The 17,872-nt window shown below is 37.9% G+C and overlaps 1 long non-coding RNA gene across 1 annotated transcript; it reads left to right on the forward strand.

Annotated features, from left to right (window-relative positions):
• Window positions 1–7,294: 7,294 nt before the first annotated feature.
• Window positions 7,295–11,091, forward strand: LOC120092946. The gene is made up of 4 exons (XR_005486229.1): window positions 7,295–7,777; window positions 7,867–8,242; window positions 9,392–10,830; window positions 10,952–11,091. It is a non-coding gene; the product is annotated as an uncharacterized LOC120092946 (long non-coding RNA).
• Window positions 11,092–17,872: the final 6,781 nt, after the last annotated feature.

Consider the following 17,872-nt stretch of genomic DNA (forward strand, 5'->3'; position numbering starts at 1 on the left):
CGCAACCAGAAGCTGGAACGAAGATGGAGGCTTGGCTCAATTTGACATCGAGCAACAATGAGTCCTCACGCAGAAAAATGACCGACGGGGGCTGGCTTGAGTGAACAAAGCAAACAGTCGATAGACGCACATTGGCAAAAGTTGGGGGGGGGGGGAATGAGACAGGTGGCGACTGATGTGTGACAATTGAGAATCATTACAGGCATTGGTCATGGCTAAGAGTGAGAGATAATGTGTGTGTGAGATGGGAGAGAGAATGAGGAAGGCGACAACTCGGTGAAAGAGGGGGAAAAATGAAATTGAGGGTTTCTTAAAAATATTTTTTCTTTTTTTAAAAAAACTTTTTCTCCCTTTTTCTTTTTCTTTTCTTCTTTTTTTTCACCTTTTTTTTATTTTTCTTCTCTTTCTTTATTTTTTATTTTTCTTCTCTTTCTTTATTATTTTTTTCCTTTTCTTTATGTTTTCTTCTTTTTCTTATTTTTTTCCTCTCTTTCTTTTAATTTCTTTTTTTTTATACCTTTTTTCACACTTAAACTCTTTTATTTTTATTATTATTATTATTTACTTCTCACTCATTTTCTAAATTTGGAGGATTTCTATTTTAAGTTTGCTCAGTTGCCCCTATTACTTCCCCCCTTTTTATAACAGGAATTAAGGCTACTGGTAACTTGCATTTGAATGAGTAACTTTTCTTTGTTAACTTCCGCATATCTTGCAAAAGGTGGGTGGTTCTTTTTTCCTGCCTTGATACGTGACTGTTGCCTGGACACATATAGGGATGACTCCAGAAAGGTCTAAACAACTCTATCATACCACTTCTCGATCAACGTAGGGATAACCTCATAAAGCTCTAAACAACCCTACTATAAAACTTGTCGATCAACATAGTGATGACCCTGTAAAGGTCTAAACAACCCTATCATACCACTTATTGATCAACATAGGGATGACATCAAAAAGATCTAAACAACTATACTATAACACTTATTGATCAACACACGAATGATTCCATAAAGGCCTAAACAACCCTATCATACCACTTTTTGATCAACATAGGGATAGCCCTATAAACATATAAACAACACTATGTAAGACCTCAAATTGTTTACCCATATAAGATGAGGGGTAAAATAGGAAGAAATGGAGAAAATACGGTTAAAGATGGGGATGAATCAACAATTGGAATGGTAGAGGAGATAGCGGGGAATGAAAACGGTTAAGGTGGGGCCCTCAGCTGCAGATTTAAAAAGAAAGAAGAAAATAATTCAAGGGCAGGTAGAAAAATAAGGAAGTCTTTCCTAGAGGAGGGGCTTCCGAGCTTCCTTGAAGGGTTATATGTTCTTTTCAATGTTTTCAACATTTTTATTTTCTTTTCTACTGAAAGCTTGATCATTAAGTTGTTATGTGCTCAAGTATCTTCATATTGAATGAGAATATATCCATATTTGATTGTCTGTGAGCTGTTTGGAATTTTTCCTATTCCATATAGTTGTGGGCGAATACTGTTCTATAAGAAGAGATATTTTGCAGGAAATACTCGGGATAATTGCAGGGTCGTAACAATGTGGTATCAGAGCCGTAAACTTGGGGAAGACACGAAGAATGGCTAAAAAACAATTCAAAGAAAGGATGGAGTCGGCCGAGAAGGAGATGGCTGGAATACGAGAGTTGCTAAGTGGATTGTGCAAAAATTTAGAGAGATTTAACCGAGGAAGTGAGGGAGAGAAACACTACCAGGAAGAGAGAGGAGTCGACGCTCGCTGATAGTAGTGTGACCAAGGCGAAAGGTAAAGCGAAAGAGACTGAGCCATCCCACGCAGGACTTGCAACCAGAGCAGACAAAGGTAAGTATAAACGCCTTGAAATTCTGATGTTTACAGGTGAGAACCCCAAGTCCTGGGTTTATCAAGCGAAACATTATTTTGAAATCCACAAATTCACCGATGCCGAGAAGGTGAAAGTGGTCATCGTCAGCTTCGCTCCTGATGAAGTGGATTGGTTTCATTGGAGTAACAATCGCCAAGCAATAACCACTTGGGAAGAACTGAAAACAAGGTTGTTCGACCATTGTCGGAAGGTGGAAGAAGGAAGTTTGTGCGCCCGATTACTAAAAATCAAACAAGAAGGGACTTACTCGGATTGTGTAAAGAAGTTTGTAACTTACTCTGCGCCGCTGCCGGAGTTATCTAAATAGGTTTTACGAGATGCCTTCTTGGATGGGTTAGAGCCGACCGTGCAAGCTAAAGTCATCAGTCGCAACCCGAAAATGTTGGACGATTGTATGAGAGAAGCCCAACTGGTCAATGATAAGAATTTGGCTCTTAAAATCGCGCTCAAGGATCTGGGAGTTAATGGGCTGAGCGAACGTGAGGCCCATCAGGGGAAGAGAGAACTGACCGAGAAGGCCCAAATGAAGGGAAATGAAGTGTTACCGATGAAACAAGTTACAATACCTGTTAAATCTTTTCCTGCGAAGAAGGAAGCATCTGTGAAAAGTCTATTTGATGCCGAATTCAGAGATTGGCTCGACGAGGGACTTTGTTTCAGATGTAGCGAGAAATATTCACCGGCCATAAATGTAAGTTTCGAGAGAATCGCCAACTAATGTTGTTCATTAGTAATGAAGAGGAGGAATCAGGGGGAGAGGAAGGCGAAGAATGAGAAGAAAAGCTGGAGCTAAACAATGCAGAAGTAGGAGAGAAGCCAGAGTTGGCACTGAACTCATTGCTAGGATTCTCAGCAAAAGAAACCATGAAGTTGAAAGGGGAAATCAAGGGAAGAGAAGTGCTCGTCCTCATTGATTCTGGGGTGACACACAACTTCATCCACCAAGATATGGCCAGAGAGCTGAACATTCCAACAGAGAAACACACAAGGTTTGGGGTTGTGATCGGAAATGGCAGTGAAATAGAAGGAAAGGGAATCTGCAAAGGGGTAAAACTTAATTTGCCTGGGTTGAAGGTGAAGGCAGACTTTTTGGCAATTGAATTGGGTCGGATGAATGTAGTTTTAGGAATACCGTGGCTTTGTTCCACATGATTTATGGGAATACACTGGCCGTCTATGGATTTTTGGGCTGAGGGTTCTCATATAATTTTGCAAGGGGACCCATCGCTAACCAAGGCTGAAGTATCCTTCAAAATGTTGAAAAAGTAGTGGGAAGAAGAGGATTTGGGATTCCTAGTAGACTTCCAGCAGCTGAAGATCGAGCAAGAGACAGAACAGTATGCCGAGAGGGACTGATATGAACTCTCAACTACTATTAATGATTCAGTTTCTTCTGGAATAGAATCAGGACATTTTCGAGCTTCCATCCACCCTACCCCCTCAGAGATCAATAGATCATCACATTCTTATCAAGGAAGGAACTTAACCCCATCAATGTAAGGCCCTACAAGTACGAACACACACAAAATGAAAAAATAGAGAGGTTAGTTCAAGAAATGATGCAGACTGGTTTTATACGACTTAGTAGAAGTCCCTACTTGAGTTTGGTATTATTATTCAAAAAGAAGGATGGAGGATGGTATTTTTGTATGGATTAAAGAAAGCAATCAAGCCACGGTAGCTGATAAGTTACCTATACCGGTGATAGAATAACTATTGGATGAATTATATGGGGCCACAATTTTCTCAAAATTAGACCTCAAGTCGGGATACCATCAGATCAGAATGAGGGAGTGAGACATAGAAAAAACAACCTTTCACACACACGAGGGACATTATGAGTTTCTTGTCATGCCTTTTGACCTCACAAATGCAACAGCCACATTCCAATCGTTTATGAACCAGGTTTTTAAACCATTTTTACATCGATTTATCCTTGTTTTCTTTGATGACATTTTAGTTTATAGCCCGAACATGTCTACACATGAATCACACCTGGGGATAGTGTTCAGCATCCTTAGGGATCATCAATTGTATGCCAACCAGAAGAAATATGTCTTCTGTCAAGAAAGAATTCAGTATTTGGGACTTTTAATCTCTTCCCAAGGAGTAGAGGCGGATGGATACAAGATTAAAGCAATGGTCAACTGGCCACAACCGAAGAACATAACTGAATTACGTGAGTTTTTGGGACCAACTACCATCGGTTTGTGAAGGGATATAGCACCCGAGCTACCCCTCTCACCAAATTACTTTAGATGGAGAGAGGAAGCCACCGAAATCTTCGAGGATCTCAAAAGACAGATGATATCATGCCTAGTGTTAGCCTTACTAACTTCAACAAACCATTCATCATAAAGACTGATGCATCCGGCATAGGGTTAGGGGCAGTGCTTACTCAAGGAGACCAACCGATGGCCTATTTCAGCCAAAAGCTTTTCTCAAAAGCTCAAGCCAAGTCTATTTATGAAAGGGAGCTAATGGCCGTGGTATTAGCAGTCCAGCAATGGAGACACTATCTACTTGGGGGGAAGTTCACCGTCATTTCTGATCAGAAGGCATTGAAGTTTCTTATTCAACAAAGAGAGGTCCAGCCTCAGTTTCAACGTTGGTTAACCAAGCTTCTAGGGTACAACTTCGAGAATCTATATCAACCGGGATTGACCAAAAAAGCAGTAGATGCTCACTTGAGGGTTCAAGAGGCACTTGAATCATAGAGTTTAATATCTTCGGTCGTAGTGGATGTAAATTTGATCCTTAAGGAAGTGGAAGAGGATGAAGAACTCCAAAAGATCATACCTACACTTAAGGAGAATCCATAAGGGAAACCACCTTATCAGTGGAAGAATCAAAGGTTGCTATACAAAGGTAGGTTGGTGATCCCACAAACGTCATATTTTATCCCCTCAATATTACACACCTTTCATGATTTCGTATTGGGTGGCCACTCGGGTTTTCTAAGGACATACAAGAGGATGAATGGGGAGCTACATTGGCCAGGGATGAAATCTGATGTCCAGAGATATGTTGAAGGGTGTGAGATATGGCAACATAACAAAGCAGAGTCACTCTCATCGGCTGGGTTGTTACATCCGCTACCAATTCCCGAGCTGACATTGGAAGAATGGACTATGGATTTCGTAGAGGTGCTGCCAAAGGCTGGAGGATTCAATTCTAACCTTGTAGTGGTCGACCGACTTAGCAAGTATGGCCATTTTGTGCCATTGAAACACCCTTTTACTGTGAAACAAATGGCAGACCTGTTCATATAAGAGGTAGTTAAACTTCATGGTGTTCCTAAATTAATCACAACCGATAGGGACAAAATTTTTTTAAGTAATTTCAGGAGGGAGATGTTCACATCCTTGGGAACAAAACCTAAAAGGAGCACGACATTTCACCCACGAACCGATGGGCAAATCGAGAGAGTCAACTGTTTCCTAGAGACTTATTTAAGATGTTTTTGTAATGAAAAACCTACTCGTTGGAACAAGTGGATAGCATGGGCAGAATTATGGTACAACACGACATTTCATCAATCCATCAGAACCACTCCTTTCCAAGCAGTGTTTGGTCGTCCCCCTCCCCTTATATTACACTATGGAGATCAGAAATCCTCTAATGACTGTGCTGAAAGGCAGCTAAAGGACAGAGATTTAGCTTTGAAGGCTCTCAAGGAAAACTTGGTGATTGCTTAGAATCGTATGAAGAAACAAGCGGATCTACATCGTCAAGAACTAAAGTTCGAGGTGAAAGATGAGGTATTTCTCAAATTAAGGCCATACAGGTAGCGAACTCTAGCTAAAAGAAGAAGTGAGAAGTTATCCCCTAAATTTTATGGACCATATATAATAGTAGAGAAGATTGGAGAGGTGGCCTACTGTTTGAATTTACCAGCCGAGGCAGCCATTCACAACGTGTTCCATGTGTCACAACTCAATAAGAAGTTAGGCCAAACTCAACAAGTCCACCATATTCTGCCTATTTTAACAGAAGAATTTGAACTCCAAATCAGTCCGGAAGTTGTACTGGGAGTAAGATGGAATGGGGAAACAACTATGCAAGAATGGTTAGTGAAATAGAGGGGTCTGCCCGAAAGTGAGGCAACGTGGGAGTCCGCACCTGCAATAAGACAACAGTTTTCAACTTTCCACCTTGAGGACAAGGTGTGTTTCGAGAGGGAAGGAATTGTAAGACCTCCAAATGTTTACACATATAAGATGAGGGGTAAAATAGGAAGAATGAGAGAGAATACGGTTAGAGATGGTGATGAATCAACAATTAGAATGGCAAAGGAGATAGTGGGGAATGAAAACGGTTAAGGTGGGGCCCATAGCTGCGGATTTAAAAAGAAAGAAGAAAGAAATTCAAGGGCAGGTAGAAAAATAAGGAAGTTTTTCCTAGAGGAAGGGCTTTCGAGCTTCCTTGAAGGGTTATATGTTCTTTTCATTGTTTTCAACATTTTTATTTTATTTTCTTGTGAAAGCTTTATCATTAAGTTGTTCTGTGCTCAAGTATCTTCGTATTGAATGAGAATATATCCATATTTGATTGTTTGTGAGTTGTCTGGAATTTTTCCTATTTCATATAGTTGTGGGCGAATACTGTTTTATAGGAAGAGATAATTTGCAGGAAATACTCGAGACAATTGCAGGGTCGTAACACACTACTATAACACTTCTTGATCAACACAAGAATAACCTCATAAAGGTCTAAACAACCATATCATACCACTTCTTGATCAACATAGGGATAATCCCATAAAGGTATAAACAACCCTACTATATCACTTATTGATCAACATTGGGATGATTCCTAGAAGGTCTAAACAACCTTATCATACCACTTATTGATCAACGTAGGGATGACTCTGGAAAGGTCTAAACAACCTTACTATATCAGTTATTAACCAACATAGGAATGACTCTGGAAAGATCTAAATAACCCTATCATACCAATTCTTGATCACCGTAGGGATGACCCCAGAAATGTCCAAAAAATCCTACTATAACACCTCTTAATCAATATAGGGATGACCTCAAAAAGGTCTAAACAACCCTATTATATCACTCCTTGATCCATGTATGGATGACCCTAGAAAGGTCTAAACAACCTATTATATCATGTACTAAGGATGGTGATATTATAAGATTGATGCATATTTTGGTGATCACATTTAACACCCCGAATTTTTGTTATTTATGTAATTTCAGTAATTTTTATTAATTGAGGGTATTTTTAGAATTTTTGGGCTTAAGTGTAATTACGAAAATTTAATGGATTGATGTTGAAATTATTCAACTTAGATTTTATGGCACGAATTAATTTCATTTTGAGAATGAAAAGAAATTAATAAAATAAAGTAGAATAAGGGAGAGATTAAAATAAAAGTTTATTATATTTTCTTTTAAGTTGTTATTATTATTATTATCTTTTATTAAAAAAAAAATCCCTCTCTCTTCCTCACATCGCCTGAAACCCCACCCTCGCGTGCCGCCAGCCGCCCAGCTACCGATCTGCTCTCAAATCATGTCGTTCGCCGTTCAGGGGTTTCGGCCGACCAGATCTCGCCAGTCACCCCACGCCGCTCACCGTCGCGTCGCCCCTTCCAGTTGATCACTCCGTCCAACCGAGCCGCTCGTCCAAATCCCCTCTACTCGTGCGTCCGCCGCCCCAGCCGCGAAGTTGCCTCGCGCCACCGCCTCTCCCTGCGTCGTCTGCTCGAGCCACGCCATGCCTCCAGTTGCACGCCACCATTCGTTCAAATCTGCCTGCGCTGTTCCGATTCGCCCTTACAGCCATTGTCCGCCGGCGTAGCAGCTACTAGTTATCGGTTCATCCTTCTCCGCTGCCTTTCCGTGGGGTTTTCGTCGGAAACTTGTAATCTGGGGTAAGATCTAAGGTTTGTGTGTTTCTTGAATAGGTTTGGTCACCCATTGAATTTTGGTCTAATTTAGTTATACCAATTATGTTGTGAAGCTTGGATTGAGCTTTCGAGGTGTCAGGAACCACTGTCCAGTAAGATTAGAGTTTGGCTTTAGGGAATTTTGGAGCGTGAATGGTAGGTAATGTGAACTTGGAGCTCTTTGGAATGGATTAATATGCTGGAAATTTGGTTTTAAATTCCTAATTTTGGGTTATGAATAGATTGGTATCTCTATGCTAAGCTTGGAACAAATTTATGGATTATCACATATTTTGGGTAAGATGTTTTGTGGCGTTTGAGGTATTTTTGTATTTGGAATTTAGTTCTAAATGTCGGACTTAATTTTTATTTTTGATTTAGGGTGTGATTCGAGAATTTTACTAAGTTAAAGGAGGGTGTGGATTACTTTTTGTTAGATTTGTCATCAAGGTAAGTAATCTTACTACTGGAATCGCCTTTGTGCAGGACGATAAATTTATGATTTATTTTGAGGATTTTAAGACTAGTTACAAGAATAATTTTGAATGTTCTGCGATTAATGGGCTGTTTAGAAAATATATATGAGCATGTGAGAATATGTCTGAAGCATTTTAATGTATGAGCATGGTTTAGAATTTTATGAGTTATATTAAAAAGGATGATTGAGCATGACCCTTGAATATAGATTAAGTGGCACTCCTACTGTAATGTCTTAAAGTTAGATGAGGATTCGACATTTGCTAATTCATATAGTTATGTGATTTATTATGAGAATGTGTAGACCGTACTATATATTATGAATCTCGAATACTTGATTGTTTACATAGTGTAGTGCATGAAAGTGATGTACTAGTGTAGATCCATTAACACTAGATTAATTACGTATGTTGAGGTTAATTAACATGACCTTAATGAGGAGATTTTAAAGGACTCGTGATGGTGTGGGTTATATGTAATATGAAGTTAGATGCAATCTATTTTCTTTTCCATACTATGTGACTGCATGAAAGTGATGCACGTCCAAGGGCGCTAGTACATGAAAGAGATGTACTAGGGCTGGTGTATATGAAAGTGATACATACCTAGAGGGTACTGAGGTGTACGTAAGAGGTACACACTCAGTGGATTATGTGTATACGAAAGAGGTGTATACATAACCAGGTGTACGAAAGAGGTACACACTCAGTAGGTTATGTGTATACGAAAGAGGTGTATACATAACCAGGTGTACGAAAGGGGTACACACTCAGTGGGTTATGTGTATACATAACCATGTGTACGAAAGAGGTCCACATCAAGTGGGTTATATGTATACGAAAGAGATATATACATAACCATGTGGATGTAAAAGATTGTGTTTCCTTCGAGATTCACCAGAGGTTGTGGGTCCTACGGGACTTACTAGAGATAGTGGGCATACTTAACAACAGTAGGATAGAAATCAGTTTTTCATCTATGTATGTGTCCCATGAGGACTAGAGTAGTTTTATGTTCCACTAGGGGTAGGCATCTAGAGGACATAGATGCCTAGCCCGATCCCAGTAGTGGGGTTACTTATTGAGTATTTTATACTCATCCTTTCTCATGTTATTGTTTCAGGTAAAGGTAGAGATGCACTGGTGATTGACAAACAGAATCCGTGATCGAGCCACTGGGACCAGTTTTATGCTTCCGCTCATGAGATTTAGATTTCTTTTCATGTTTTGCTTAACTTTCAGTTTTGATGTTTGAAATTTATTATAAAGAATTGTTTTTCGACTCATTTATCAACATTTATGATTTATGGGTGCCTTATTGTTTGTTTTTAATATTTAAATTTAATGAAGGACTTTTGAACTTACATTATTTATTTAGCATTTATTTCACAAAAAAAAAATGGCGTCGTTTTAAGTTCCATGCATGCATGTATTTAGTAACGGTCTAACTTGAGTGCTAGGAGGTCGGGTCATTACATCACATCAATTAGCACTCTCCATCCACTTAGGCTTAGAATAAAATAAAACCTCGTGAAGCTCACTATATTTTTAGTCTTTCATGTCTAATTTCCTTTGGATTATGCCATTGAGACTCGTTCTTTTATGGTGGTAATTTTTGAATGATGGTTCACTTTACTGAACGCATGTCGTCTGGTGAAAGACATCGTGATTCTTGTAGATAGAGGTCGACTAATAAAAGATGGACTTGGATTTCTTGTGGAAAAGTCATTGGTTGGCCCTTTTGTAGGTCGTGGGCCAAGTTTAGATGACAACATGATTCTTCCTAAATTATCAACAAAAGTGCCTTTGACTCAGGGGAAAAACGTGTGGATCTTACAATCTTCTATTCACGATGAGGCCCCTAATCCTGATCAAGTTTTAACTCTCGAACTTTGTATAAATGAGGGTCAGACTTGCTAGAACGTCATAATGAATGTCCTTGGGGAATTTAGCTTTACTGATTTCTACTGGGAGTGGCTTGAGTTCGTAGTAGATTGAAACGAGTGATTCCTTTATGATGTTTGTTTATTTGGTGCAATGGTGGCTTTTCTGCACATATATGATCGTAATAGTGATGTAGTTCAAGCCTTTTGCTAGGCTTGGTGTCTTATTGACTTTGATCTTAGTTTATTGTTAGCTTGATCTCAGTGTTCCATTGGCTTCGATCTCAGTCTGCAACCTGAGGATTCCATCAACTTTGGCTTAAGTTCTTGAGTTGAGTGTTCCGTCGACTTCGAGCTTAGTGTTTTATCGGCTTTGATTCCAGTGTTCTAGTGACTTTGACCTTGGTGTTCTACTAGCTTTGATCTCAGATGATGTAGAGCTAGAAAAGACCAAACCTGATCTCGTAGGTAAGGCGAAGTTAGGCAAACCAGTTACAGAGCTAGGTAAACCGAACTTGCTCATGCAGTTAAGTGAAGCACGATAAATCAAATTTGATCATGCAGATGAGGCAAAGCCAGACAACCAGACTTGATCTCAAAGATAAGAAAGTGGAGGATCTCATATTGAAGGGAACCATGAGCGGAAGCAAGATCAACCCATTTCCCTTTTTCATTGAATGTAAGTTTTTACAGTAAATAAACAACAAGATATTCATTTACATAAACTACAACATGTTTTAACAAAAGAAAAAGTTAGAGTTTTAGAAAACCATACATTTGAAGACTTTCTGTATTCTTAGGTATTCAAACAGAATACGAACACAACCACAATGGTTTCCTCGGTATTCTCAGGTAGATAACCCAGGAGTGATGGGCTCTGACTATTTTGGAATGAGGAAAATTAGATGAGCGTAGAGGAAGAAGTTTGTAGATCGTTTACCAACCCAAAACTTGTATGACTATTTCTGTCTTTTTCACACTAAAAAAAATATGATGAAGATCAAGTAAGTGAGGTTGAATTAGACTATCTCCTATCTATAATTAAAAGATCCATATATCTACTTACGTAGGTGGAGAGAAAAGAGGGGAAGGGAGTTTATAACTCCCTCACTCGTTTAAAAATAACATATACATACATATGTGTGTGTGCGTGTGTGTGTGATAACTAACTTATCACATGATATATATTATATTATATGTTATATTAAATATAACATATAATTTATAGTTTTAGTATTGTATCATATACAATATAACCTATAGTTTCTTTTCTCTCTCATATGACATTTAATATAAATCATAGTTATATTAAATTTAATAATTATGAATCTAATTCATATTAATAATATTTGAATCATATTCAAATATTTATTTTCTCTCACTGAAACTACAATGTATCAAAATCATTATAATAATTATATCACATATAATTAAAATAACTTAATTATATCACATATAATTAAAATAACTTAATTATATCATATATAATTAAATCCTTCTATTAATTTGAACAGTTCAAGTTAATCCAAAAACTGATTCTAATTTAATCCTATTGAGCTACCAATGAGACCTCATGGACCTGTAGCTTGAAGCCACGACAGTACATGAATAATTAACCAAACTCTTTAATTAAATTATTTACCATTCATTAACTGTCGAACATTCTACTAAAGACCGAAAGCTGCACTATTTGCACTATAGATATATTTGTGTGTCCATTGGATATAACCAATCAACAGTACGATGACCCTTCACAAACTGCTCGTAAGTACAACTAGGCCAAAATTACCGTTTTGCCCCTGTGGTTACATTTACCTCATTAAGTATCACTGATCTCTCTAATGAACAATAGATCATAGTCTAACTATGACTAAACTCCTCTCGGGCCAGTAGAGGGTTTGACGCTACATTGTTCAAGTCTTGAATCAGCCCTTAAGGGAGCAATTTATCTACTTACCCTGACCTCGGGGAAAAAGTGAATTTCTTCTTGTGTAGCTGTGTTTCCAACTCTGCAATCAGACGAATCCCCAAAATGGTAGGCTTGTTGAATCGACGATTTGGCCACTCTCACCCATACAAATCAAAGGACCGACCCTCATAGGTAGGAGTTCACAACTCACTCAGGATTCAGGTCATGTTACCTATGGTCATTCTGGTGAAATGTAGGTCTTTATTATGAACGGTATTATATAATGAGACTAAACATTTCGTGGTCTGATCTTATACAAACTCCTTTATATAGAATATCCCTGCTCACATGTCTATACATAAATGATTAGGATTAGATCATTTGTAGCACTTTATAACAATTGTAACACCTACAAAACATACCATACTTGTAGTGTCACGGGGATAAAGTACCCAACCTTGTCCATCTATTACGAACCATTTAGGTTATCACTTAAACATGATCTATCCGTATGTCTCTACGTACATGTTTAAGTTAAAAGATGACCTTGGATGTTAGTTTATTGGTTTGTGGTTAATGCAACTAAAATTTGAATAAAATATCATATATTTATTAAATAAATATCAAATATTTTATTAAATAGACAATAAATTTATTCAATACATTTACAAATTATAGAACCCTACGAGATTTAGAGCATCAATCCCAACAGGCAGAAGTGGAACCTTGTAAACCAGACTTAATCTCACATATGAGGTGGGGCCAGTAGAACCAAACTTGATCTTGAATATGAGGCAAAGCCGGGTGTGAGATGGTGTCGGGAGGATCGGATTTGATTTCGCATATGAGCCGGAGTTAAAAGAACCGAACTTGATCTCGCATATGAGGCAAAGCCAAGAGGAACAGACTTTACCTCGCATATGAGGTGGAGCCAGGAGAACTGGATTTGATCTCGCATATGAGTCGCATATGAGGCAAAGCTAGGGGGATTGAACTTGATCTCGCATATGAGGCGAAGCTAGGAGAACCGAAATTGATTTTGCATATGAGGTGGAGTCAGATGGATCGGACTTGATCTCTCACATGAGGTGAAGCCAGATGAACCATATTTGAACTATCGTATGAGGCGTAGCTAGGCAAACCAGAGTTAATCTCACATATGAGGTGAAGCCGGGAGCACTGAACTTGATTTTTTACCTTCCGCATTGGACTTGACTTTTCGCCTTTCGCGTCATGCTTGATTCTGCGACTTAAGCATAAAGATGGCATCACAAAGCCTCCAAACTTGATCATGAAGATGGAACATCGACGAATCCTCCATACTTGATTTTGAATAAGGCTTAAGCGAAGCCTCCAAGCTTGCATTTAAATAATCCTTTGTGGAACCTTCGAACTTGAATTCGAGGAAGCATCAATTGAACTTCCGAACTTGACTTTGAAGAACTTTTAGACTTGAAGATGAAGCGTTGAACTTCAAGTGAGCAATGCTCTTATGAGTATTTAACTTGCACTGTCTTACTTCTAGTGTTGCACTTCTTTGACTTGTTGGATTGCCCCTAGTAAGGATGGACGTCTTCAATTCTTAGTCCCATTCTTTAACATAGATGAATATTATCAATCTTCTAGTGTCACACTTTAGGTGGTGGTGACTTTTTCCTCTAATTGAACTTAAATTTCTTTAAGTTGTCTACATACCCTTTAAGAAAGGGATCAAGCCATAATATGGCTCAACTGGTTTTTTTTTTTACTGGATTGAACTTGAAGTTTTCTTCAAGCTGCCTACGTACCCTTGGTAATGAATAGGGTTCAGTCACAACGTAGTTCGATACAAAGTTTTTTTTTCTTTTTTACTGAACTGAGCTTGAATTTTCCTTCAAGTTGCCTATGTACCTTCTATAATGAATAGGGATCAAGTCACAACATAGTTCAATACAATTTTTTTTTTGGGTCGTTCACCTTTTAAGTTCATGCAGGCCAAGAGCACCATGCAGTTTATACGCATATGATAAGGAGTTGTTATTACATTTATATTTTATAACCTTTTTTTAATATTATGTTTATATTTTCAAACCTTTTACTTTCATCATGGCGTCGATCCTCTTCTTCACCTGTAGGATTTGTCAATACGATGAGTTTTGGTTATATTGTCAAGGAATCTTCTATACTTATAACAACAAACAACCTTCTATTTGTGCTAAAGGGACAAGACTGTGAATTTTATCGTCATTGTTTACTTCACGAAATGGTTTTGCCTTCAAGATTTTAATCTTTCTTTCACGTTGATCGCTTGTCATTTTGAGACGATCAAAAGCATAAGTTGAAGGTCGATCTTTCTTTGATGTGGAGATACTTTGCCATTTGAAAGCTGACGTTCGAGTGGAAATAGATGTTGAACATGGGTTTTATTCTTCTTGTAGCCATACTCAATCTCTAGAAGACTAAAGATCGAGCATTTAAAGGCTTAATATGATCGAAGACAGAAGTTATTTACTCTATTTCTTTGGAGTTGTCAACTTCTTCAACAGTTATATGGTTACTGTCGACTTCTGCTATGCCGACAACATGACATGCAATAACTTCTAATAGTTCCTCTGAATGATTATCAATGAAGTTTCTTAGGAAGAAATCTGCCAAGAAATTAAGGGGAGTCATCGTCTTATTCCTTAACAAGCTTAAACTTTTGTGCCTTATTTTTGTTTTCTTTTCCAATTCTTGTTGTATCTTCTAAAATTTCATCGGAAGTGCAACTTATTTTGGGTGGAACCTAACTTTCCTTTATTTCTTCGAGTCACAAGGATCCATCATTCACCGTCATATTCAACAGGCTCGTCTATGTTTTGGGAGTCTATCGGTAGGATCTTTTGTTGGAACCGAACAACCATAGACTCAAAGGTCTCAAACTAGATCAAGCTTTCTCTTTGATCATAAGACACATATAGTTTTGGAACACTTGAAGTCGCTGTAACTGCAGTGTGGTTAGTCAGATCCACTCCATCTAACTTTAGCTCAATCTTTTTTTCACGAGCTAACTTAGGGATCGGCTCCTTCAACACAAAACATTTTTCAACTAGGTGGCTGGCAACTTGGTGATACTTGTAGTAGTTGGGGTCGTTGACTTTCCCTAACTGCTCTGATTGCTTGGACTCTAGCAGTTGAATGAGTTATTTCTCTACCAGTTACTCTAACATGTCTGCGACATTAGAATCGGAGAATGGATAAACTTTTTCCTGCCTTTCTTTCAGAGATAAACAACATTTCTCGCCTCTATCATGCTTATTTTCAACTTTTATTTCTTTTCCTTTGGAGGAAAGTCTTAGCAGGGTTGTATTGACGATCATAGATCTGTTATGGCACTATTCACTATCTTTTCAGTGCCTTTGATTTATTGCTTATCCATTTTTCCTTCAAGGACTAGGAAATCTTTAATTCCCTTTGTTGGCGATGCTTAACTCCTTGTCATGGGCGTAAGTTGCCAACTCTTCAAATGTGCGAGGCTTTATCCCTTGCATAATGTAGAGAAGTTCTTAGTGCATGCCTTGGGTGGACATCTCCACTATAGATAATTCAATGAGTCTATCTTTGCAATCCGGACTTAGAGCTCTCCATTAGTTGATGTAGTTGATGATTGTCACTCTTTTTCGCTGTTTGGCATTTGTCGGTTCCATTATATTAATGATGTGTTTGGTGCTATGGAAACGGTTCAAGAACTCTCTTTCCAATTGTCCCAGTTGCCAATCACTTCTGGCTTCAAATAAACTGATCAAAAGTATTTTCTTTCAAGGTTCGAACGAATTACTTGACTAGCAAGTCTCCTATTTGTATTTGCATTTTCGTAGGTTTCAATGAAGTAAGCAACATATTGTTTCAGATTGCCCTTACCATTGAACAATTGGAACTTTTGAGGTTGGCGCCTAGTTGCCATTCTCAGGTTGTCGATCCTCTTGGTGTACGACTTATAATACATAAAAGAATATCGTGACGATCCTCCATACTGAGCCTTTACGGAGTTTGTAATCATATCCCGTAGTTGTTGAATTGTCAGGGAGGCAACAAAGGTAGATTACTGCGACTGGTTTTCCTGTAGGACAATCTTTCCTTTGTCATTGGCTTTGCTAGCTAGAGTTTGACTTGTCTCAATAGTTTCTTGAGCCTACATTTGATCTCCTAATGCAACGATTTCATGGTCTTGCTCTTCAACAACTTTCATTAAGAGATTTATCCTCATTTTCATCTCTGCCATGACCAACTCAACCATTATGTCAGCCATAATGACAAACACTATACCAAGTGTGATTCTTTCTCTGATCGAACAGAAATAGGAGCATAAATTGTTGAATAAGGGGTTTTCTCTGGTCATGATCTCGCCTTTAGGAAACTCCATCAACTGTTCCTAGATTTTCTTCGTGATGACAAAGCCCTGTTATTGCATATGCAAGATCCCCTTTGAGTTACTCCAAGTGACATGTCTTGTACATGAGCCGCTTATAGCAGTTTATTTGGATGGAACTTTCTTTGGTGCCATTTGTTGACTTGTTGATTTGAATGATGAGGGAGAAATGAGAGGTAGAGAGGTCCCATCGAGTGTGCCAATTTGTTCGCACGAGATTTCCAGATAAACTTGTTTCGAGGAGTCAAACTTGAGTTGATATTGATTTGATGTGGATATGGTTCGATCTCTAATACTCGTTCCTTTGATTCTCTTTAAGTTGATTGCTTATGCTTGACTTTGAGAAGTGGAACACGTCATGTTCTTGAAGTTGAATTTTTTGGTGAATCTTTGTATCTCTAAAAAACTTCAATCTTCAAGTATGGTTAGCTTCAAGAGTTAGAAAGTCTTCTGATTGTTGGGAGAGTTCTCTCTAGGCCTTCTGGAGTGTAAAGTTTTTGTCCCACAAATGAAGAGAACTTCCCTATTTATAGAACTCTCTAGTAGGCTTTGTGGGTTTGGACTTGGTTGATTCATGGTCCTGACCCTTGGACCCAATTAATTGGATTCAAACCTAATTTGGTATTTTTAGACCCAATTAATTGGATTCAAACCTAAATTGGTATTTGGGCTCAATTGAACTTTAACCCAAATTATAATATCAAATTAGACCAAAATAATTTTATTCAATCCAACAGTCATGATGAAAATAGGTGACATCATCGAAATCTACCAATTTATGTCTTCAATTTCAACTTGGGATACTTGTCAACTTTTAATCGGTCCTAAATTTGATGATTTGTAATTTTGTCATTAATTTAGGAAGTGATGTGGAAATTTGTGACTAGTCCAAAAATTTATCCTTCAACACATACCTTCTTATGTTTGTCATTACCAAAGGTGTTCTACCATAGAATTCCATTAGAAGGATTAAGATAAGATCGAGGATTGATAAGTTTTTCACCGTTTAATGTGAAAAAAATTGTATTGTAGATTTCTAGGGACCAGGGTAGTTATTCAGAAGACATGTTTGACTGAAAATATATTATAAAAATGTGAATCTATTCGTGAGTTACCCTTAAATACGAGTTGAGGGTAAAATGAGAATATATTTAAAAACAGAGGCAAAATGTGGAGATGCCTTTTACTATAGTAATAGATTATCACTTACATATGTTTTCATGATGTTTGTTTGAAGTTTGTAATAGATATATTGGATTTTGATATTTAAATTTGAGTTTTATGAAATTTTAGTTATTAGTATGAGTTGTAGACAAAACAAACATTTAAGTTAATAAAAAATATACTATAAAAAGCAAATAAATCCCCAACCCGAAATTTAAGGGTTGGGTTCGAGACCTAATTCGATCATTTCAGCAGTCAATC

The sequence above is a fragment of the Benincasa hispida genome, chromosome 12, assembly GCF_009727055.1.
Source record: "Benincasa hispida cultivar B227 chromosome 12, ASM972705v1, whole genome shotgun sequence".
Classification (NCBI taxonomy): domain Eukaryota; kingdom Viridiplantae; phylum Streptophyta; class Magnoliopsida; order Cucurbitales; family Cucurbitaceae; genus Benincasa; species Benincasa hispida.